Raw genomic sequence first — 26,169 nt, forward strand, 5'->3', positions numbered from 1 at the left:
CCAGGGTTCCTGTTGTCCTGAATTATTAAGCAGTCAATATTCAGTGGGCCACTGCGTGCCTGCCTGCCTGTCTTCAGCAGGTGGTGCCCCTCTGCCTTTCTCTAGAAAGCAGCTGTGTACTCCCAGCCTCCCCAGAGCTTGCAACAGACATTTGTTTCATTTAAGACAGACACTGTCATTATTTTGTGCAAAACTTCATAGAAATATTTCCTACTAAATGCTTGAACCATCTGAGTAGCACTGGGCAGGCTGCTGGCTTCATTAATAATGCATCCATGCTTATCAATAGGTTTAGACAACTGGTATTTAGAAGCTTCTTCAGAAGGAGTGGCATGGATTTTTTTTCACACCAGTTAGCTTCATTCTGTCAGTTCCTTGATGTTGACATAACATCCAACTGCGTTCTGAAAACCAAAGGTGCTAAAACTGTCTGGGCTGTTCTCTCTTGCTTTGGAGCTTCTTGATAGAGCTAAGTCATGGTGGTTGGCCTTTGCCCATTTCTGCCCTTCCTTTCAAGTTTACGCTAAAGGAAAAAAATCTTTTCAATCACTTCACTTGAAACCTTATTACAGGGTGGCTCCTCACACTAGGTTAATTGGGGCTGGTTGATGTTTGCACCCTGCTCTGGTCCTGGTATGTTTCAGTAGAGAACGGTAGGACTGAACTCTGTGGGCATGTATCCTGTGTATGGAAAGTTACACAATCATTTTTGGATCACTTACAGTGACAGAAGAAATAATTCAACTACTTGAGTTTTGGGTTAGAAAGGCCACTGCAGACAAATACCCACCATTTGCTTCAACGTGGATGGAACTGGAGGGTATTATGCTGAGTGAAGTAAGTCAGTAGGAGAAGGACAAACATTATATGTTCTCATTCATTTGGGGAATATAAATAATAGTGAAAGGGAATATAAGGGAAGGGAGAAGAAATGTGTGGGAAATATCAGAAAGGGAGACAGAACGTAAAGACTGCTAACTCTGGGAAACGAACTAGGAGTGGTAGAAGGGGAGGAGGGCGGGGGGTGGGAGTGAATGGGTGACGGGCACTGGGGATTATTCGGTATGTTAGTAAATTGAACACCAATAAAAAATAAAGAAAGAAAGAAAGAAAGAAAGAAAGAAAGAAAGAAAGGCCACTGCAATGTTCATTCTACTGATTTGTTTGCAACCCGTTTGTACCTTGCCAAAAAACAATGCCGAAAGTAATGAAGACCCTCCGAAATCCTGTAAGGCATCAATGACAAAAAGGAAAGCCAGGAAAGAGCAATTAAAACATTATTTTTTCAATGCTGGAGCATGAAATATATCAATGTAGCAATTTCTTTTTACAATGATGATCTCTCAAGATTTCCTTTATAAAGCTCAGGTTGTCATTGCTTCTTATCAAAATATATAGCTATCTGAGTGAAACTGACAGAGCTATTGTCAGATTCCCATGAAGAAATTGTATAGAAGGATGTTTAAGAATTATTTTCTACAGCCATACATACAGAAGTACAATATGCATAAAACTATACACACACACCTGCACACAATGTGAAGATAAAATTCATATTGCACATACCAATTCATTAAAAATTCTTTACAATGTTGTATTCTTCAAGATAGGGACGATGGAGACAATTTCCCTTTCTAGGCACTCACATATGTGCCTGAAAATGAATGATTATTAAATTATCCAAAATAGTGAGAATTTTGAGCTGAAGGTATTGCATATGTGCAGAGAAGTGAATTGAGATGGGTCACATGCCCTCACTGACAGCCCAAATTTAGCCCAAAATATGAAAGATGCCTAAGGGTTGTTTGTTCACGAGGCAAAGCAGGATGTTTGGAGCCAATGGGTAGGTTAAAGAATTGTTTGGTTGGCATTGTCTGATGTCCTCTTTTCAGGTTTTGTGGAGTATCAATGTGAACTAGCCACAGAAGATCGATAAGACAGAGGAAAGGACTTTTCTGGCTTAACTGAATGCTTTCCTTTGCTTTGGAAGCCTCTGACACCTTTGTTAATTGATTTGTGATTTCATAGCCCAGGCAATATATGTCTGGCTCACAGATGAGGATAAAGTTTTTGTTTATTTTAAACCATCTAATATATTAAAATAGTGTGCTTGGGGAGGATTTTAGAATATACACAAATATTCAAAATATATGGCTATGTGTATAACTATATATAAGTATTTATACTATATACAAGTAAAACTACAACTGTATATATAACTCTCTATATATAGTTTTTCAAAAGTTTCGGTTGATCCATAGCAAAATACTTGGAACTTAAGATTCCAAAGGCATTAAAATAAATGTATTTATTGAGTATAACAATTCTTTTAAAAGTGATATTTCAGGGGCACCTGGGTAGCTCAATCAGTTGGCTCAGGTCATGGTCCCAGGGTCCTGGGATCGAGCCCTGCATTGGGCTTCCTGATCAGCAGGGAGTCTGCTTCTCCCTCTGCCTTTGCCACCTCCTGCTTGTGCCATCTTTCTCTCTCAACTAAATACATAAAAAATCTTAAATAAAATAAAATAAAAGTGATATTTCAGTGCATGGCTCAGTTGGTTAGGCGTCCAACTTTTGATTTCAGCTCAGGTCATAATCTCAGGGTTGTGAGATCCAGCCCTGTGTCAGGCTCCCCACTCAGCACAGAGTCTGCTTGAAAGTCTTTCCCTCCTCCTCTGCCCCTCCCCCTGCCTTGTCTCCCTTTTTCTCTCTCAAATAAGTAAGTAAATAAATGAATAAATAAATAAATAAGAAAGTTGTTCAAAAAATAAATAAAAGTCATATTCCAGTATTGCCCTGGTGAAAGTTACTAGTAAATTAGGTTCAATTTTTGCAGTATTAGACAAAATTTTTAAAAAAGAAAGAAAAATATAATAATAATTACTCCTTTTTTTAAAACAGGGAACTGAACTTAAGAGTTTAACACATTTTAAAAATTGCAATTTTAATTCTGTCTGTATGAGTTTTCATAAACTGACATCAATTTATACTGCCAATTTCACCTATTTTTTTCCTGACAGGAATACCACTCCTCCTCTGAGTGGAATCACTTGGAACACATGCTATTTGTCACTATTGTGTAGTAGAGTGAATATACATTAGCAGATAACACAAGAGTTTCCCTCTTCAGAAAAATTCCAAGATAGAAAGTGGCCTTGAGTAAAGAAGTTAGGTCTTCACGTAATTCAAGAAAATGGTCTGGAGGAGAGGAGAGAACAATAAACCAACAAATAGCTGAAAAATAAATAAATAAATAAATAAATAAATAAATAAATAAATAAATAAACCAACAAATAGCTGGATTGTTCCATTTACAGTTAATGAGGATTGGAGATGGGAATAGAATGGAGAGAAAGGAGACTGAAAGAGAACCAAAAAAGAGAATAGGATAAAGCAGCATGTTGGGAAGCTGGATCTGACAGAGAAATTACTGGGGAAAGATCAAAGGGGTTGGGTGCTCATAGACACTATTAGGAGCATGATTTCCTAATAACCAATTGGAAGATATTTCCCTCATAAACCCTCTCTGTGGCTCTAGCCCATCAGCAAACCTGCTCTACCCCAAGGCTGGCACTCATATTTTGACCAGTAAAGGAGTCAGGGTGTTGTTCACCATGGTACAGAATGGCACACTGTGATAACTGGATGATCTAGGAACTTCGGACCAGTGGGGAGTGGCTAATCCCAACCATCTTCACCCACCCTAAGCCATCCCACAAAGGACACGCAGAGGTTCTCAGAGAGCCCAGGTCTTCCAACTGCAAGCAAGACCGGAAAATTAAGGTAATCATCCTTGCATCACAAAAGCCGGATGACTGTGCTAATATCTGGCTTTTATTGGGTCAAAGCATTCTCTGATAATTTCTACAGATTTGAAGGTTTCTATTAAGATTTTTATTAAATGTCTACTATATGCCTAAAATAGCAGAGAATCAATCACTCACTGAGAACCTGTGGTCTCACAAAAGGTGATAAGCCATGCATACATGAAATTATATGCAAACCACAAGTCATCAAGTACGTGCACATTCATACATTAGAATTTTAAAATTAATATAGTAAGTAAAAAATTGTGCTGTACAACTAAAATGGACAAATGTAGAAGTTGGCAGTAAAAAGTATAGTGAACTCTATTCCTATTGTCTCTGCTCATTATCACTCATTAGACTTCGGTAAAAGCCTCTTGGCTCCCTGTCTTCAGTGCTCTCATCACTAAAAGTTATTCTTCACTTTGTCACTAAATTCATCATAATGAGGTAGAGTCCTGTCTGGCACAATGCCTGGCACAGGATAGGGTTTCAAGAAACACTTGTTAAATGAACAAATCAATCAGTGATTCTCTTCCATCCTTCACACAAATTTCAGCATCTCATCATTTCCTATTTATCTTTCTAATACCATATCTCATCATACCTCATTTTACTTATTATGCTTCTGTGTTCTACCCCTGCTCCTATTCTTACCTCTTTTTCTATGCTCCTTCTTCATCTGATGTGCTCCTTTCCCCATTCCAGATGTTTGCTTTATCCATCTTTCAAAGCCCTTCCAACTATCAATAGCTCTCTCTCTCTCTGAACACCCCAGTAAGAAATAATACCTTTTCCTCCCATCCTCCATGAAAACTTACTTTCACCTTCCTATCACACTAATTATTGTTTACTGGATATTACACCAATTTGTGCCCACAATATCTGCCAATTGTATGGTGTAAAGGTCAGGGTACTTTGATACAGACAACAGAATCTACTCCAGCTAGCTTACCAAAAATGGGACTTATTACAGGTTATTACATAATTTGTAGAATTACTGGGAGGGCTATGGAATCAAACTTAAGTCATTCATATCTAGTAACAATGCAACCCAGAGAACCATTTAACTTCATCAAGAGAATTGATTGCCCAAAGATTCCATTTCTACTGCCTCCATTCACAGCACCTACAACTCCAGGGACAAAAAATAAAGTCTAAAATCTCAGATGCCTTTGGAAAACCCAATGCTTCCACCACATTCAGTCCCCCTACAGTGACCCAAAGCTCAAGTTGGTACTTCTATTTTCAGTCTTATGTGGGTACATTTGTTTAGTGAAACATAGTGCCTACATGGAATTGTAGCTACAAGGGAATCTGAGAAATGTTATTTCTAGATGCCCAGGCTTTGCAATCCAGAAAGGCATGACAGAGTGGGTCAGAGTGGATTGATCCAGTCTACAGTATCTACTGCATTTGGTAGGAAGACTAAGTGCATAAGTCATGTCTGATCATCTTTGTATTTTCCATTTGCCTATAGGCAGTGCTCAATGACTATGTGTCAAACAAATGAATGCATGGGTGAATGCATACCGCATGGATAGTATGCGAGGTAAAGGAGAGTTAGGACGGGGAACTGGAGCTGGTATGAACTTTGATGTTACCTTTTCAGAACTCTTTTATTTAAACCACCAAACTACCATCCTCTAAATTAAGTTCCTTAAGTTACTAAACAGTATGAAAGAAGCAGGTGTCAGAGAAAGAGGATTTTAACCACTAGCTGCCTGCTTTTTCTTTCACCACTAATGAAAAATGGCTTGGATGTCCTTGCACTGCAAGTAATATTGCAATTTGTTCATTTTCACCCCAAATAAAAAAAAAAAAGATTGGTGTTTTCTCAGAAAGTTTATAGTCCAAGAATCAAACCTTAAGCAACTGATGATATGCATATCTCACAGATTCATAAATCACTGAAACAACTTGTCTTATTTCTCTTATTAAAAATAATCTACTTGAGAGAACTTTCTCAAGTGCCAATTTAACTTCATTTGCAGGTTAGAAACACAGATCTTGATAACATTATTAACAGGTTACCTTCCCCCCCAAAAAAAAATCAAAGAAAGCAAAATAATGTTTTATATTGTTTTATATTAATATATTAATATAATGTTTTATATTAATGATCATTTAGACATAAATATATTAATGATCATTTAGACATGATAACTTAAAAGTAAATTAAAAGTCAACAATGCTAAACAGCATTTAAATAACAACAATAAAACCATGAAGGTCATCACTGACCACGGTGAAGTATTTTATATATTGATAATATGTACCATTGAATATTGCTGTCCCCAGCTCCATGGCTATCAACAAATTTTAGTGACAGGCCATCATGCAACACCAGAATTATTAAGGGATTCAAAAGTAGCTTCTGGTATCACCTACTGGAAATAATGGTGGGCAAAAAGTTCCCAATTTAATGAACACAGATACAATATTTCAAGAAACCACAATTTTTTTTTTTTTTTTTTGCTTAGTGAAGTACCATTTTGTAGGGAAGGGCAGGGAGAGAGAGTTAAGGTAGCTGTTTTTACAAGCTCTATGGTCATTCACTGTAAAAAAAAAAAAAAAGATTCTGGGAGAAAGGAAGCTAGCTTTATATCTGCTTGCACAAATATGCCATTTTCCCAAACTACTTAAAACTCCATCATCTTCATAATTTCCCTTTTAATTTTCCCATGACTCTGACTGAAGAGACTATCGCTAGAAACCAGTCATCTGGAGGCAGTGAGCTGCAGCTATGATTCTAAAGAAAAGAGAGAGCTGTCACATTACATAACACACCATCTGAGGAGCCCTAAGTCAGTTGAAATGAAGAATGCACCCATTACAAAGGACCAGCTTTCTCCTTATGTGCCACAGCTTCTTGTATGATCTGTTTTTGTTGTTTTGGTTTGGTTAAAAAGCTGGCATCTGGGATACAGTACGCAGATACATGCATACTGTGAACATTTAAGGTTGTTTTAAAATGTCCATTTAGAGTTACGGAGTTGGACAATGATGGTTTCTATTAACTAGCACAAGACCACTAGAGTAAATTGCTTCCCAAATTCCCTGATGTGTCTAAAACAGCTAGTGGGCAGGTGGGGGGCACCTGGATGGCTGAGTTGGTTGGACTTCCAACTCTTGGTTTTGGCTCAGGTCATGATCCCATGGGCAGTGAGATCAAGCCCTGCTTCAGGCTCTGTGCTCAGCAGGGAGTCTGCTTGAGATTCTTTCCCTCTGCCCCTCCCCCCATTCAACATTCCCTCTCTCTCTCCCTCTCTCTCTAAAATAAATAAATCAATCCTTAAAAGAGCCAGTGGGAGGCTGCCTTGCGGAGGAAGAGATGAGAGCAGGAGATGGGAGAGTTTCTGCAGAGTGGACCAAAGTGTGGAAGAGGAAAATGCAGGAATTCAGAGTTTAACTGCTTCCTTTGTGCCCAGTTGAAGGAAAGATCTCCCCACTACCTTTAAACTCTTCAATTAAATGCTTGCACTTTTGCAATGGAGAATGTAATTCTCCACTAAATGTAATGTTCAACAACTTCCCACTTTCTTTTTCTGTGCATCATTTCCAGGAGTGGTTGTGTACAGTTAAAAGAATCCAATAACATAAAACTATTTTAATAATTTTTAAAGGAAGTTTAAATGATACACACTCGATCAGGGTCGATGAAAATGGCACTAGTGTCGAAGGGCAACAGGTTGCTAATAAATACAATAGTTTAGGAAAGTGCTGTTTCTGTCATGGAAAAACTATATTCTGGGAAAAATAATACTACTGTAATTCAGTTTTGAAAGCTATTGAGACTTCTTGGATGAAGAATGTAGTTATTAAAGGCAAAAGTACACAATATGTTGTAATGAAATGTTTGTGCTTCACACTTCATTAAATGTTTTGTGGGCCCCTGGGGAAATTCTATCTCTCACACACAGAAATAATGTTTATACATGGTGGTATCACTAGAGGGAGTGCATAGAGCAATGTTCAGAGGAAGAACTTGCTACAATTTCAGTATGTTCAATTTAAAATACCAAAACGAGACATGTGAAAAAATATGGGTAACAACGATGAAAGAGGACACAAGATTTTGCCGTGACTTTGGTAATCTTTATATCTAATTGAAATGCTATTTTTTCTTTACTTAATTTTATTTTATTTATTTATTTTTTTATTTATTTATGATAGTCACAGAGAGAGAGAGAGGCAGAGACACAGGCAGAGGGAGAAGCAGGCTCCATGCACCGGGAGCCCGACGTGGGATTCGATCCCGGGTCTCCAGGATCGCGCCCTGGGCCAAAGGCAGGCGCCAAACCACTGCGCCACCCAGGGATCCCTTTTACTTAATTTTAAAAGAAAATATTATGGGTTTGGGGGCTTCTCGGTGGCTCAGTTGATTAAGTGTCTAACTTCAGCTCAGATCGTGATCTGGGGTTCTGGGATGGAGCCCTGAGTCAGCGGGGATTCTGCATCTCTCTCTCCCTCTGCCTCTCCCCCAACTTGTTTTCTCTCTCTTGCTCTCAAATAAATAAGTAAAATCTTTAAATACATATATAATGGATATATATATATTTTTTTTTTTGAAGTATAGGGTAATGGGGGAACAACAGATGGTTTGACTTAGTGGGATTAACTGAAAAAGCATCAGATTCTAAATTCTGTTGCTAAGTAGACCCATACCATCACATTTAGGACTCTGGGATTCAGAAATTTGGCAGTTAGGGGCACCTGGGTGGCTCAGTGGTTGAGCATCTGCCTTTGGCTCAGGTCATGATCCTAGGGTCCTGGGATTGAGTCCCACATCGGGTTTCCGACAGGGAGTCTGCTTCTCCCTCTGCCTATCTCGTTCTCTCTCTCTCTCTCTCTCTCTCTCTGTGTGTGTGTGTGTGTCTCATGAATAAATAAATAAAATCTTAAAAAGAAAGAAAGAAAGAAATTTGTCAGTTTGGATTCCACTGACTGTGTTTTGTGAAAGTAAAATGTAAGAGAGTGGTACAATTGCAAAGAAATTCACAAAAAAGTAAAATTCTTGGGAGGTAGGAAAGTCCACTCATAGTAATACATGAAAAACATAATGATTAACTTCATAAGGTGCATTACCAAAGGGTCCTTAATCAAGAAAAGTAAAGTCATGTAAAGAAAAGAAAACTATGGAAGTTCTTATTTGCATATGCCTGGTTTTGCTTGTTGTATGGACTTTGTCCTCTCAGCAGTGTTTCCTTAAGAGGCACAAGTCTGTTTGTCTGATCTAAACGTACATACAGACACAACATTTCTAAGGAAAACAGAACAAGGAAACATAAAAAGGCATCACATTCAAAGCAATATTAAAGAAAATGAGCTGATGTTCTACAGACAACCAAGTAAAAAGTACTAACACCAAGATCCTTTAAAAATACTATATGAGATTTCCAAGGAAGCATTCCCTTGCCTCAAGAACATTTTTTCCCCTCAAGAAGTATGTTAACCTTAATGGCTTTCCCTAGAGCTAGAATTTCAATTAGCTGCTCTACTACCATGACTCTAGTCACATAAAAAAAGTGGTGACTCTCGAAGAATCTTGTTCTAAGCTATATTCATGTGCACATCTAAGTTGAGTTTAATTATTTTTTTAAATTTCCAGGCCCCTGTATAATAATAGTAAGATGCTAGTTATAAGAAATGCACAACTTCAATGTGGAGGAACATAATACTTGGGTTTTCTTCTTGTTAATAAAAATACATGTTATATAAACTGATTCATTTATAAAATAGCTACAGAGATTACTAAAAATGAAAGCTATACAGTGGGGTTGAGAGAAGATGATGTCAACTGTAACAAAATTCTATGTCTCTACATTTTTATCTGCTCTATTTAATAATTGGATGCACTATGTTATATTAAACATTATGACAATATAATTATGTATTATACTACTTTAAGCATTATGGTAATGTTTTGAAAACCTAAAAATATAAATTCTTTGAAGAGTTCCCATACTGAGGATTACCAACTGCACAAAATCTAATGGTGTATTTCGAACTGACATTTCCAAAATAATTGACTACTACGATAATATTTATGTGGGCATTTTCACAGTTCTCTTGAAATACACACAGGCATCATCTCTAGGGACATTCGGAATAAAATACAAGTGACAGATAAATAACTAATTAAAACTCCCAAGGTCTCTAAAAGAGCTAAGAAAATGGCAAGAGTTCAGCATTTATTCTCTTAACTGCAACTTGTATCTAAGTTCTTTAGGTAATTTCAACATTTTTATGCTTAAGTAAAAAGCACATAATGACTAATTTAAGATACCTATATTATTCAAATAAAGGTCAAAACTTATCTAAAAGGATTCTTTAACAAATAATTCTCATCACAAGAAAAAAATATTTTTGGAACTATGGTAAGTGATCAACATTAACTCTAATTATGGTGATACTCATTTCACAATATATCCTTACATCCAAGCATTATGTTGTACATTTAAAGTCTCAGGCAATGTCTTATGTCAATTATATCTCATTAACAATGGAAAAGATAGTAATTCTATTATAAACTTGTCCCTCTGTTTATGCTGCACTACAGGGGTAGGGCTGGCCCTCTCTAGCATGTTAATCTTGCATCAAGCTTGGGTTCTTCTCTTTTACTTCATTTGTATATTAAGCCTAGAGAGGCTTTGATGTCATGTGGTGGCGCTCTTTGATATATGTTGCCAATCAGGGACCAGCCGGGGAGACAGAAATCACCCTAGGTGTCACCAGTGGAGGATTTAATACAAGACATGGATTACACAGGTGAAAGAAAGAAGCCAAATGGGGCAGTAAGACAACTCAGAGATTAGCAACAGCAGTAAGCTAAAACCACCTTGGGGATAAAGGGACAAAAGGAGCATACAGTGCTGCCTGAACCCAAAAGCTGGGGCCTTTGAGCATAAATCCTAACATGGTGGAGGCTGCCCAGCAGGAGCTAGGGTCATGGAGGAAGAGGTTGTCCTGTTGAAGTCAGAGCCATGAAGGAGATGTAGCTACTGCTAAAGATGCTGAATGCCAAGAAAGAAGAAATATCCTGGATTTTCCCCTTCTCTCACCCTCCACCATTGTCCTTCTGTGTCCATGGCAACCTGTAAGTCAGGAGGAAGGAAATCTCAGAAAGGTAATTCTCAACAATAAAAAGAGAGGATAAGGAGGATCAGTGCAGGGAACAGATCTGAGTGCACAAATGGCAAGAATGTTTCCAAACCAGCACAGTAACTAAACTGCCTAGAGCAAATGTCCTGGTTCACTTCATCACTTTTTTACCTGATATCAAAAAACAAAAAACAAAAACACAAAAACCTATACAGTTCTTTTTGTCCTGAGTTTTGCCTCCTCCCAATTCCTCCATACTTGGGCCAGAATAGTCTTCTAACAGGAAAATCTGATTAGAGGGGCCCTACCTTCTTCAATACATTGCCATGGTCAACAGCTAAACTCCCTCAGATTACACTGGTGGCCCTAATTACTTCACCTCCATTATGTACATTTATGTTGAGCCATACTGAACTGCTTGTGATTTCCAGAACATTCCATACCTCTCATGCCTTCTCGTATATGTCTCTAGGTAAACAACCATTTATTCTATGTGAGGGAGTGGTCGTAAGCATGGACTCTAGAGCCACATGGCCTTGGTTTGAACCCAAGCACCAATGCTTATATGAACTTGGTTGAGTTACTTAAACTTCCTATGATTAAACAGTTTGGGATAAATTGAGGACAATAATAGAACCTACCTCACAGGATTGCCTTAAAGATTAAATGACAGTTTGTATATGGAAAGCACTTCTAACAGTGGCTAGCACATAGTACCATGTACATATCTGTTGTTGTTGTTGTTGTTAGTATTTTATTCCTTAAGAAAAATTAATTACTACCACTTCTGTGAATACCTCTCTTAGAAAACTAGGTACTCCTTTTCTTAAGCTTCCTCTAGACCTTTTCCATATTTCTAGTCATACTGTGGTCTGTGTGCATATTGGTCTCCAACAGCAGCAGACACATAGTTTGAGGGCAGGGGTCTGAGCTCTGCCATCCTGGTCTAACTAGGTCTCCTGCAGGGTCTGACCCAAGTGATGTTCATAAAGATGAGCATCTGTCACAGAAAGGAAATTTCTAAACAAGAGTATAACAGGATAAGAATAAGCTTAAATTTAATGATAATAGTGTCTGGGGATCTTTAAATAGTAGAAACTCTAGAACCTTGGTCTTTATGATTCTTTGAGGGGAAAAAGTATTCTTTTAAGACAGGTTTTGCTTCTGAAACCACTTGTGTGTACATATCACAATCCTTCTACGCTCTTCAAATACTACATTCCCTATGAAGTTCTCTTTGAAGCATGTGGTCAGAAGATGGCCATTCTGTCATCACTAATTGTTCTAGTAGTTCTCTATCAGCTCCATTTGCATCACCCTGCAGACCCAACACTGAGCCACCTTTAAAACTATCACATCTGAATTCTTCACTCTGACCACAGGTCTCTAACACCCCAGATCTATCCATGTCCTCCCACTGTAACACTCTGACTTCATGGGAATTCTAGCTTTGGCCTCTCCCTCTTCTCCCAGCTGATCATGCCCTTCCTGTCACAGTTTCTTTCCTCCTCTCATTTCTCACTGCACAGACCCAAAAGGGATTTCAGAAAATAAGCTACCTTCCACCCTTTCAACAGCTTGTAAAGGTCACTAAAATGATGTATTGGGCAAATTGGGACCTTTTATCAACACTGTGCACTGAGGCTCATCTGAGAAAATGCTTTTGTGTCCTTAAAAATCGTGGTCACTGAGCGATGATCTGTCACTAACTGTGTGAAGTCAAATGGTGTTAAAGGGATGTGTCAACCCCTTTTGGGGGTACTTGGGGTGTGGTGGGATGGTAGTGCTCAGTGGCCATGTAACGTGGAAGACACTACTCTGCCATCAGCAAGGATCCTCCTGCTCTCTTCACCATGATGGGCCTGCACTTTCTGCCTTTTTCCCTCTCTCATCCTGCCCCTTCCCCACTCCATGGTAACATAATAAAGATTCCCAACATAACCCAATTCTAACATTGGTTTTCTTCACTTAAAATGAGAGGAAATCACAAAACACATTAAGTTGGAATAAATATAAATATCTGGTCCTAATTTTATCCTGATCCTTAACACCACTTACAAATGGTTCGTGTGTCTTCCATTAACTTCTCCCACTTTCCAAAGGAACTATTCCAACCTGCACTGTACCTCACACAATCTCCATTGCACTAACCCAATGTTAGCTTCTCTAATACAATAATTGAGTGGAGTGAAGTCTGGCATCAGTTTCCCATATATTCTCCTATAGCAAACAAGTGGTTCCCAGGAGACCTTGCATTTTTTTAAACATCACTTTGGTCAAGCACAAATGCAGTGCAAGACAATGATCAAAAAAGATGCTGGCTGCTGAGCATATGAAGTGAACATCTATTACTGTAGCCTGATTGGTATGCATTCTTCTTTCCTAGAAGAGCAAGGTAACACATTTTCCTAGGACTGGGCAATCAAAGATTGGCGTGTCTCCACCTATCCTGAATGCTGGTCATAGTAACTGGTTTAGGGATAGATAAATGACTTAATCAGTCATAAAGTGATTCACATGGGAGGAATTTTACTGAAAAGATTGGGGAAAAGAGGAGATACTCTTTTTTTTCTGGGGCAGTTAAGCATATAGAATATAAGCCTGGAGTAAGGCAGGTGCATTTCTTTCCCATTTAGAAAAAATCAGTAGAATAGAGCCTATTAGAAAAGCAGAATCAAGAAATTTTTGGATCTTTTAAAAAGTATGTGACCTGATAACACTTTTTGAGCACCTGGACCCAGTCATCAGTCTGCAACTGATAATAAACAATTTTCCATCTTCCATAAAAGTCATATTTTTATTATTTATAAATAGAAAAATCCCAACTAATATAGCATCTTTCTTCATTCAAGAGGATAGAAACAAAGAAGTAAATAGTCTGAACATAAATTAAATTAGTAAAGTTGAAAAGTGAGACACAGAAATTACCTTCTAGGAAGATGGAACTTACCAAAACTAATTTAATAAGAAAGAGAAGAATCTCCAAAACAACTATAATCACTAAAGAAATTGAATCAGTAGATTCAATCTAATCAGTATAGTCTACCTTCCAGGGCACCTGGGTGGCTCAGTCAGGAAAGCATCCAACTCTTGATTTTGGCTCAGTTCATGGCCTCAGGGTGGTGAGATTGAGCTCCATGTCTGGATCTGTGCTCGGTAGGGAGTCAGCTTGAGATTATCTCTCTCCCTCTCTCACTGCCTCTACCCCCACTCTCTCCTTCTCTCTCTAAAGTAAATAAATGAATCCTGAAAAAAAAAAAGAACAAGTAATTTTCCTGGCACTTTATCCCAAACTTCCAAAAAAAGGAAAAGAAAGAAAGTTATATCAAGTAATTTTATAAGATAACTATAAATTTGAGTCACAATTAGAAGTGAAATGCAGGGATACCTGCACCCCGATGTTTATAGCAGCAATGTCCACACAGCCAAACTGGAAGGAGCCTCGGTGTCCATTGAAAGATGAATGGATAAAGGAGATGTGGTCTATGTATACGATGGAATATTCCTCAGCCATTAGAAACGACAAATACCCACCATTTGCTTCGACTTGGATGGAACTGGAGGGTATTATGCTGAGTGAAGTAAGTCAATCGGAGAAGGACAATCATCCTATGGTTTCATTCATATGTGGAATACAAGAAATAGTGAAAGGGACCTTAAAGGAAAGGAGGGGAACTGAGTGGGGAAACATTAGAGAGTAAGACAAACCATGAGAGACTCCTAACTCTGGGAAACAAACAAAGGGTAGTGGAAGGGGAGGTGGGTGGGGGGAGGGGGGCTGGGTGACGGGCACTGAGGGGGACACTTGATGGAGTGAGCCTTGGGTGTTATACTAAATATGTTGGCAAATTGAATTTAAATTAAAAAAAAATAAAAAGGGAGGGGGAGGAGAAATAAATGTGTCCATAAGGAGCATTAAGAACAAAAAGAGGAGCCTGTGATGGAAAGCAGTTCAGAAATCAGTCGTTTCTTTCAGAGATATTTAACTTTTATTATTTTTATATAAAACTGAATAACAAGCTCTTATTCATCTATTTACCCCAGTTCATCCTCATTAAGTGAAATATATATCATGGAATGTTGTACTTTCTGAATCTGACCGCCTGTGCAAACGTATGCCTTCCCAAGTGTTCACAGCCAGCTTGAATTTCCTCCTCATCTGCAGTAGTTCATGTGTTTTGTTAGTATTTCTAGGATTCCTCTGTGTCTGCTTTTAGGCCTGTGTGTGTCCTGGTGAATTCTTCATTCTTTTCATCTGTTTCCTCTTAAAGCTGTTTTAAGGTTCATTGCTTCTTGACCTCTTCAGCCTCGCTGTTCTTCTAGCCCCGTGCAATTCCCCAGTTGGGGCTTCCAGATTCTATTACTGCTGTGCTGTCAACAACCCTTTTTTCCCCTTCTTTCGCCAACTTTTAGCTACTCCCTGATCACATTCAGGGTGCAAAGATGCTAGGAGTGAGCAGCCAACCAATCTACTACCTCCTCCAGCAGCACATATGACAGAACCTATTTGGAATCCGTTGCCACGATGACTAGCTAATGCAGGTAAACGCCACAGCATCAATTCACCTTCTGGAAGAAACCCAAATAGCAACCCAAGAAGGGGGTCAAGGATTAACTGATGCTAATAGAAATGTTCACAGCTGATAGTCCGGAGGAAACAGAGCATCCCAGCTGATGAAGTTCTGCATATCATTACAGCGCTGTGGAAAGGAGCACTTCCCTGGAAGGAAAAACCCCTTTTCAGTTCTGATGTAGCTTCATCGTCCACATCTTGTCCGCTGGTTGCCTTGACTGTGGTGGAAACTGCAAACCACAAGAAGAGTTTATAATGGCAGTGTGAACCACAGGGATGACGTTGGTTCTATATCTAAGCCAGGAAGCTCCATGCAGTATTTCATGGCTCCTGATCTTTTTCCATATTATCTTAGACTGATCATCTCAGCAGGAGTTTTAATGCATTGGAAACCTATTCGGGGGCAAGCTTTAAAAGCATTTAACAAAAAGAATGTGGAAGAAACATCATCGAGGAGTGAGATCTGCCTTAATGATTCCTCAACCTGTTTATTATTATCTCCTCCTTCCTAGAGATGATGGTTCAGCAGTTCTACAAATCAAGCTAAAAAAAAAAAAAAAAAAAAAAAACACCCTGAGACTATTTGGAGCCAAAGGTCCTTCATCCCTACTGGATAATGCAGCCGGCTAGCCTTCCATTATGGGCAGGCTGTGGTTTATTCTGTTTCCTCGAAGGGATCCTCTAGAAGGAATTTTATGGCCATAGTCTTCATGGGAGCATTAAGCAATCAGCAGCATGTGTGGGAAGAGAAAGTACTTGTCTGAAAAGCTATGACTTCAGTTTTCCTTCCTACTTGCTGCCCAGGACTTGGTGGCCTCCTTTAGATCTAATGCTTCTTTGGAGAAAGCATTTTTAAAAGTTACCTCTAGATCACACTCATTCATAGAACAGGCATTGTTGGGGGAGGCCTGAAGTTTCCTGTTCAGTAAATCGCTGAGGTGAAGAGATAGACCCTGAATGGATAGTTCTGGCTCCCGGAATAGGGGCCATTCTTACTCGGAGGATGTCTGGGGAGCTGATGCTAATCACCGTCCTCATTTTCACTTGGCCCAATCTTTCCCTTTGGTAAACACACATTTCTACAGACCAAGACACTCTGCTGACTTCTACCTGAAAGATCTACAAGCAAAGGTGAAGCCAAACTGTATGGAGTAAATGAAAATAGAACCCGTGGGAGAGCCTGACACTTTATAGAAGTAAATATGACAAACTTAGGCCCACAGGAAACCATTTTATGCCAAAGATTGTGTCCTTTCAAAGAAAAGACTAGGCATTTTATTTTTCGAAATGAAACCTTAGATAGGTGAAACTATTGCCAGATGCCTGGTGGAAATTATTTCGTCTGTAGGGATGTCATGGTGATCTCTCTTGAAAAGAAAAATTAACCTTCAATGAATAAAAAAGTCTTTAAATTCCATGTTGGTAAAATTATTCTTACATTGTAGTTCTCATCAAGGACTAATATATATATAACACTTGAAGTTTTTCCATTAAACTGTTTTTGAGTTATGAGGAACAAAAAAAATAAGTTTGAACACACTGAAAGAAAAAAATGAAAAGACAGAGCTTTCATGTCCCTTAGCTGGAAAGTATGTTATTTACACCTCCGGCAATTCTCTATACACCCTTTCCCAACCCCACGCTGCTATCGGCAATACCATCAGTTACAAGTTTTAGGTAGAAAATGTTTTTACCTTAGTGTTTAATTCAACAAATATGTATACCTAGGAAGGGCAAAATTGTGTACTGAGTGCAAAAAGCACTGATTGTAATACAGCATTTGGATTATTCTTTTTTTTAAGATTTTATTTATTTGACAGAGAGAGAAAACACAAGTAGGGGGAGCGGCGGAGGGAGAGGGACAAGCAGAGTCTCCACTGAGCAGGGAACTCAACGTGGGGCTCCACCCCAGAACCCCAGGATTATGACCTGAGTCGAAGGCAGACGCTTAACTGACTGAGCCACCCAGGCCCCCCTGGATTTTTCTTTAAAAAAAAGAGCAAGCTGTATGTAATTGGACTGATGGCCATTTAAACTATGGAAAAGTCAAATTTGAAATGTCTGTAAGACCAGCGAGGGAGAGAGGGATGTTCATCAGGAAGCTGAAGACTTGGTCAGAAGACAGGCAAAATTGGACATATCGAGGTGGTGATCTTCTGTGTCATATGATGTCCTACAAAGTAGGTTTCCAATGAAAAATTAAATGATAACTACTATTTTAGTCTCTTATTTAAAATAGCTTCTAAAGTGATAAATACACCTTCCCAGGAAGTATTTCACAATGGATGTTCAATTCTCTCCATGGCCAGCCAAGTAAGTGAAGGGCTCAGGGAATCACAGTAACTCTTTGAGGGAGGCTACTTATCCAAGCCCAAGAGGAGTGAGAGGGGGCCTGAGAACACAGCAGTGCCTGGGAAAGGTGAGAGGAGAGAGGGAGAAGCTGGACTAGGGTGTGGAAGAATTTTCTAAAGAATTAGTAAATATAGGGCAGCCCCGGTGGTGCAGCAGTTTAGCGCCGCCTGCAGCCCAGGGCATGATCCTGGAGACCCGGGATCGAGTCCCACATCAGGCTCCCTGCATGGAGCCTGCTTCTCCCTCTGCCTGTGTCTCTGCCTCTCTCACTCTCTGTGTCTCTCTCATGAATAAATAAATGAAATCTTTAAAAAAAAAATTAGTAAATATAGAGATTTTTTCATGTAAAGAGTAAAAAATTTTTTGAAAAAGCGAAAAACAAAGGTAACAAGATGGGCATTGGTTGTTACTCCATTTAAATTTTGTATTTTTTTATTACCCTGAAAAATATTTTCCTCTTTAAAACTCAGATGCCATTTTTCAAAGTTGAGAATTGTTCTGTGGTTCAAATAACTTAAACAGGACTTTGCTACTATCCTTCAATGTATTTAACTGTACACTGTATCGAACTTTTGGTGCCTCACTTATTCATTCACCCATTTATTATTTATTTAGTTATTTTTTCAGGCACAATGACTTATACCAATTTTCTTAAGAACCCCTATACAAAAACGCCCATTAGGCTATAAAACATTTTTCTTAAGGAAAAAGACAGGAGTTGCTATCAAGCAAAATCCTTTAGCAATCCTTGAATGAGTCTGGTTCCGTAAATGCCTTAGCATATCCTTTTATAAAAACAAAGTAACGCTAGGCAGGAGAAATATTTATATTTACTTTAGAGGACTGGATAGGTGGTGCATTGCTACAAGTTGGGTTACTGATGCTATTAGCTAACATTGGACAGTCCTCCCCAAATCATCTCATTGGTCAAGCCAGACCTTCACAGAGACAAAATGAGGGCATGCTGTTCCAATAAGAAATGATTGTTCATACTGCGGCTTATTTATCAGTTTGCTCTGTATCACACCAAATACCAAGGTGGTTGATTAAAATAATTTTGACTTGTCATAACTTCGGCATCCTATTGGCTGATTTCCACAGAGCTCTGCATTAAGATAGTGGGCTAGAGAGTCATATAGACCTGAGTTGAGTTACAGTCCCACCGTTAGGAGGTACATAACTTCAGTCAAGTCAGTTCACCTCTCTGAAATTCATCATCATCATCTGCAAAATGAGGATTTATAATATATCCACCTTAAGAGTTATTGTCAGAATTAAAGGAGGTAATACATGGAAAGCTTTGAACAGAGTCTGAAAAACAACAGATACTTCTATTTTTAGTATTATTAATCTGATTCTGATGTCCAGGGTTCACACAAGTTGAAAAAACTTAAAGACAAAAATGATTGTGATAATCAGAATTACATCCTCCCTGAGTGTTTGGGAGTAGGAATAGGAAATCTCTTTCCTTTCCCCTACTTTTTTTTTTTTTTTTTGAGCAGGCTTTTTCATTCTCTCTCTTCTGTATTATTTCAAAGCACTCACTTGCTGAGGACCTTTTTTCTCATCAGAGCATATATTAGGTTTGATCCCCAATAGCCTTTGAACCCTTACAGGAGTCATCAGCTGAGGGAGGCAGTTAAGACTAGACATTGGCTACCTCAGTTATAATACTTTCGCAATACAGTATCTTGGCATCCCTGCTGGTGATGGGCTCATAGAAAGAAGCTATATGGGAAAAGCAGGACAGCTTGAGGTGCAAATGGAACTAGTCACAAATTCTTGGGATAGAAAGCATTGTAAGGAAAATAGCTCTGCTGGATGTCAATTTGTGTAGCAATGAACATGATCTAGGCTAGGGTGCCATACTACTGAGGACCAAAGCAAAAGTCTTTCTTGGGACTTACTTTGGTTTCAGTTGAAATTTTAATAGAGACTGAAGTTCACACAACTAAAGCGAAGGTGGATATACATTAGAGTGGATTTGATTTTGGCCTCTTGAATTTTTAAAGTTACATTTGTTAAGTCATAAGATTTTTAAAAAACAAAAATAGAATTTGAAGGTATAATGATTTGACTTGAACTATCTTTAAATAATAAACCAGCAGGCATATATACTAGTGCTCATTCATTTTTTAGTGAGAAAATGATCATTGCTCATGAATTGTAGCTTTCTTGTCTGGCACTAAATAATGCAACCTTAGTGAGAAAATCAGGGCTCTGAGACACATTACAAACAGTTACAAATATAGCAGTTACATTACTCTAGTCCTAGCAGCAGAAGTTTTCATTATAAATATGGATATTAAGAGGTGCATCATTCCTATGTGTGCATGCTCTAATCTGATTCTTGACAGAAGAGAGAAATGAACTCTTCTATGTGTAAGTGAAGATACTTTCTTTTGTTTCCATTCAATTTTTTTCTAGAGACAAAAAAAGCACATTCTTTGAAAGCCTCTTGAGGACCAAGACTCTTTAGATTGAGACAGGAATGAAATCCCACCACTGTGTAGAATCTGTACCTGTTTTTTAATTGTGCAACTACATTACCATCGCAGGAAATGAAAACAATACAAATTCCCACCAGGCATTTTCATTAAGGCTCCAACCAAAATACTTCTGATTCCTTGCTTGAGGACAGATAACTGGTTGTAGGGCATTTACATGTGTCAGAAGAGCAGATTGGATAACTGTTCTGCACACAGACTTTTGGTAAGCAACTTATTCTCTGGTCCATGTTTCATTCTTCCCTTCTAGTATACCTGATGATTCAAAGGCCTGAGCCTATCCTAAATTATTATCCAGATCAGCAGCTCCCTGATGTGGTCCCCAAACTAACGACATCAGCATTAGCTGTGAACTTAGCAGGAATGAAATTTCTCAGGCTCTACCCCAGATCTACCGAACCAGAAATTGTGGGGATGGGATCCGGCCATCTGTGTTTTAGCAAGCATGCAGGGCAATTCTGATGCACATTGGCATTTGGGAACCATAGATATGGGGCAGATTAGCTTCTTTGGAGAACAGATCTGCTCTCTGCATTCTGGGCTCTGGTTTGCTCTGCTGTGTTACAGCAATCTCTCCACTCTTCCATCTGCTCTCCATTTTCAAAATATGTGTTAAAGTCTGTGTTCTCCTAATGACCTCATTCCCATACTCTTTATTTGTATGTTCTTTTTAGCTTTTTATTTCTTTTCTACCATTTTTTGGGGGGGGAATGAGGGAAGGAGAAATGGCAGACATATGTTTTTAGGCCACTGTCATTAGCCATAAATCTCATATATTTGTATAGACATTTCTAAGCACATTTATATTTGGACTTTGTGCTCATTTATCTTTCCTAAAATTGAAATCACTAAAGATTAGTCTTCTGGTGTGTGTGTGTGTGTGTGTGTGTGTGTGTGTGTGTGAGTGCCTTTAAAAACAGCAAAAATTTTGCTACGAGGATGAGCTACATTTTATTTCATTACTTCCCTATTTTATCTTTACTAATTACTTTTTTTGGAGGGGAGATAATTTTCTAGCTTCATGAGTTGAATATTAATTTTTTTGCTGTCTAATAAATGTATTTATGGCTATAAACTTACCCAAAAGTACTACTTTGCCTAGTTCTCATTTCTGATATGTGGTTTCACTATCACTTATTTCTAATGAAATTTGAAGCTAACTTGAAATTTAGTAGAATTTATTAACCCAAAGTTATTTGAAAAAGATTTTCCTCTTATTTTCCCCACCAAGAATATAGGTATTGAAATGGATGGGAGAAACAATTGACATTTAAGAATTTATTTGAAATATTTTTGTGCCTTAGTGTTCAACTTTTATAGCCCTTCTTTGTGCATGTAAAAAGATTATGTATTAAGCTTTGAAATACAAAATTCTATAAGTATTTATTAGGCCAATCTTGTTTAGTGTGTTATTCAAATCTTCTGATAGGTCTATTTGATCTGTTGAATTCAAGAGAGTTACATTAGCTCTCCACTATAATTGTTAATGTTATTTTTTCATAAAATTTTGCTTTCCATATTTTCAATAATTTTTTAAAAATAATAAGTATGTAACTGTTTTATTGTCTGGGGGGATTGCATACTTTCTATTGTGAATTTATTATTTTTATTTTGAATTTTACTTGCTTGATAACTATATTATATTTCCATTTTGAAATATTTATGTAGTATATATCCTTTTTATTTTTGTATTGACTATCTTTTAGTCATGTCTCAGATAGACAGCATATAGGTGGATATTTTATAAAGGCACACTTTGAGACAATTTGACTTTTATGCAGTTATGACATTTATTGAATAAATAATATCCTTGGATTTCTTCTTGCTTCTTACTTTATGTTTTCTATTTATTGCCTTTATTTTTACTTATTTCATCTTATATTTGTTAATTGGAAGGATTTTTTTTTTAATTGGAGGGATTTTTTACTGTTCTTTTCTTCTCCTGGTTTGAAAGTTATGTTTTTTTACTTAAAATTGTCTACTTGTTACACTGAAGTTTTAACACATTTTAAATGTTTTTCTATAAATACTTAGAATCTTGGTGCATTTAGAGTTCTCTATTCCCACATACTCCTCTGTACAACCCACCTTTCACCATATCAATACCCATGTTGAGATTTTTCACTCTATATTATTTTTACAACTCTTAGACAACTACACATTTTGTTTATTTCTTTGCCTATCACTGTTTACTGTAACATATCTACCATTCTTTTTGATTCATTTTTCATTTTGTTGAAATAGATCCCTCTGTTTCAAGGAGTCCTTGCATATCTATTAATGATAGTTTGGCTGTGTTTAGAATTTGGAGTTCAAAGTAATTTTCTTTCTGAACTTTGATGTGCCTAGGTTGTGTTTTTTATTCATTCTGTTTGACTCTGAGTGGGACTGTCAATATAAATATTCATACTTGAGGATTTTTAAAAATTTTACCATCCTTTTATTTCCCATATTGTTAAATACTTAACAGGCTTTTGTTTTCTCTGTCAATGCCCTAATGAGAATATTATCTTGTCCTGATAAGGATATTAATAATACTTATACAGTGTGCTTCCATTTGTTCTATTAATTTGATTCCCTCAGCCATTAAATACTTTGATTTACTTCTTAAACTGGCACCTTTTCATTCCAGGTTCCTTGCTGACCTATCAATGGTACTATTTCCATAGGCAATCAATACAGAATTGTTTCAAATGGGAAGAGAGGAGAGAACAAGGAGACGCTCTGTGACAAAAGCTGATTTTCTGGGTTGAGTCCACAGTATGTTCACAAGACACCTGGGGCCCTGCCTATCTCCCAAATCTATGCACCCATACCCTCTGTCTTCACTGAAAGAAAATGATTCCCTCCATATATTATCTGCTTCTCCTCCCTCTGAGCCTGTTAAGGCACACTTTTCTCACTTTAAAGATGGGGAAAACTGAAGTACAACAGGGCAAAGTAATTTGTTCTAGCACACTATTGACCAGTGACAGAACCAAGAATAAAATTTAAATCTCCAGACTCCTGGGTCTACAGTTATTTCCTAGATCATGCCAAACAGAACACTTATCTTGGTCTGATTTTATTAAATGCCATTAAATTATTGACCATTTGGAGAAAAGAATTTTTTAAAAGTATATCTTTAGAGGAAAAGAGAAATCAACTATCTTTTAAAGTGTGTTTTAAAAGAATTTAATGTTAAAGGCTAATACAGAAAAAAAAATGTAAATTTTTCCCTGTAAGATGAGATTAGACCAAAAAAATCACAGGAGACAACATTTTACAGGATGAGTGTTGATGTCAGTAGCCACAAAGGTGAGCCAAGGTGTTCTCTTCTGCTTCTGTGGGTACTGCTGCTGCCACCTCACCACTTACTTTGAGCAAACTGGGTCTCTGATCAGACCAAGGACACAATGAAGCTGTGAAAATTCGATTAAATCCTCGTGAAGCTGAAGCACTGGTGTGGAAGGTGACCCAACACAAGCAATCACTTAATAATGTCAGTGTCTTAAAAGGGAATTCTGCATGCCTGCACATGCATGCTGAAGAGAGAAAGGAGTTGATTGGTCTATCTATGTCATCTCAGAAAGTCTAAGAATAACATATCCAAATGGAAGTTAAGGCCAACTGTGAGTAATGGACAAATTCTAAAATGCTGAGCTGTTTTAGGAGGATGAGACCATGGGATGACTTTATTCTAAAGATTATTTATGATTTTCAAATATCATGTAATACTGTTGTATCAGATAGCTTTAGCTGCATAACAAACCAAGTTCAAATTTATTGGCATAAAAAAAATAAGCCATATCATTCTAAGATCTGCAGTTGACAGTGTGGGCCAATTTGGCCAATTTGACCTGGGCTCTCTCTTCTGTTTGCAGTCAGAGGTCAGGTCAGCAGAGGCAGGCTGATCTTGAGCTAGGGAACCTCAGCCCTCCCCACCCTGAGGAGTGAGTTTACACTTCTGCTATCATGATTTTAGGATGCCTTCTTTGTCAAGGACAAACAATGAGACTTTCTATGCTGTTAAAATTAAACCTGTAATTATTCAGCTTAAAAAAAATTCACTAGAGAAAATGATGTAATGGCCTATTTGAGATACCTTAAGTCATTGAGTTATAATTGTGGAAATTTTTTCCAATAATTTCTTTCAGTTTTACTGCCAACTCCCTTCCCATGAATAATTTCTAAATCCAATTTCATGGTTGTTTGTCATCTTAAGTTATTTACACTTGGTTCAGACCAACCTCCTATTATCCCTGCTCAGACCCATGAAGGCCATCAGACCTTTGTGTCTAGAATTTTGCTCTGCTCCTTCCTCCTTGCACTTTTTCTCTGGTGTTAGTATGTGGAGGAGGTAGAGAGAAGATCCATCTCCTGACATCCGAGCATGGCATCCAGGGTGTCCTCCTCTTTGTTGGCCCAAACACTCTTCCCTTACATGAACAACCAAACTTCAACAGTGCAAAAATTCCTATTCCTTTTTCTCTGTGGTCAGGCCCCCTAACCAAAATTTGATCTATGAAGTAGAAGTGGGCAGGAAGAGGTCCCAAAACCCTCCTGGCACTGGATTTAGCTCCAAAATATTTCCTTTAAAAATGTGAAAGCATCTTCAAAAGTTGGCCTTCACCTGGCTACCATATTACATCCCAGACTCTCGGAGTCCCCAGAAAGCTGAAAATCACCCCTCCCTATCTCATCTATATTTTGTAACTCTTCCCAGCCCACTCTTGGGAACCATAAAATACTCAAGAAAGCCAACTCATGCCTTCTCCACTTGGCCTTATTATCCCACTATCTTTCCCCCCTTTTTAAAGATTTTATTTATTTATTCATTAGAGACACAGAGAGAAAGGAAGAGACACAGGCAGAGGGAATAGCAGGCTTCCCGTGGGAAGCTTGATGTGGACCTTGATCCCAGGACCCTGGGATCACGACCTGAGCCAAAGGCAGATGCTTATTCACTGAGCCACCCAGATGCCCTCCCACTATCTGTCCTTAATGCTCCTGCCCTCAGAACACCAGAGCAAGTTCGCAAGTCCTATTGTTTAGGAGACACCAAGTGGGAAACCAGTGTTCGTTTCTTGCTGACACCCACAAACCTTATGAGGAAGCCTTTTATAATCCGTTTTCTTTAGCTTAGAGAAGAGACCATAAATGTCTGCTTCTCTTTCCTTTAGGAAAGTAAGAGAAGGTTAGATCCTCTAACAGTTATCTCCTGGCCCCTTTCCAGTCTTCTTTATACAAAGAGAGGATGAGTAGACAGTGGGAAAAGCAGTGGTTGGGAAAAGGTGTGTATCTTTGAATCTGCTCAAATGGCACTTTTTAGCAAGCCCCTTGGGAAAGTAACTGGAACCCCAGCCCGATGTTCTCTCTGAATTTAGACTGCAGAATACAGAGAGGCCTTTGCTCTCAGCTGTGAGCTCCCAATACTGGCAAGTTACAAAAAGATTGCACTAGCATTTTACACCATCATGCTATGCAGATAAGGCTTTAATCAAGGTAAATGTTAAAAAAGAGTCCCAGTTGTAATTTCACTATTGCTGTGAACAGAAGTCTTTTATTTCAACATCTGTGGTCCATTTTTTTTTACCCTTGTTACAGATCACTCTTCTTCTTCTTCTTCTTCTTTTTTTTTTTTTTTTTTTTTTTTTGCAAATCAAAACACTTGATTGCAAGAGTTTAACAGTATCTTTATAGGCATCGATTAGTTTAAATATCACAGTTCATCCTCTTTCCTTCAGCACCAAGAAAATTGATGTGATGGCCTGTCTTAAGTTGGTTTCCTCTACTGGTCTTTTATCTGACAAGACACCTTTGGCAAAGTAATGACAAAGGCTCATCA

At 38.1% G+C, this 26,169-nt stretch overlaps 1 long non-coding RNA gene across 4 annotated transcripts in view; it reads right to left on the bottom strand.

Annotated features, from left to right (window-relative positions):
- Nucleotides 1–26,169, bottom strand: part of LOC144282507 (uncharacterized) — a 127,626-nt gene that overhangs the window by 21,533 nt on the left and 79,924 nt on the right. For 2 of the 4 annotated variants that reach the window (XR_013350961.1, XR_013350960.1), the window contains exon 4: nucleotides 14,937–15,713. The exons of the other annotated variants lie outside the window; for them this stretch is intronic. This is a non-coding gene — a long non-coding RNA (uncharacterized LOC144282507). Of the gene's footprint in view, nucleotides 1–14,936; nucleotides 15,714–26,169 lie in introns of those variants that run through there. 4 annotated transcript variants of the gene reach the window in all.

The sequence above is a fragment of the Canis aureus genome, chromosome 13 (genome assembly GCF_053574225.1).
Source record: "Canis aureus isolate CA01 chromosome 13, VMU_Caureus_v.1.0, whole genome shotgun sequence".
In the NCBI taxonomy this organism is placed as follows: domain Eukaryota; kingdom Metazoa; phylum Chordata; class Mammalia; order Carnivora; family Canidae; genus Canis; species Canis aureus.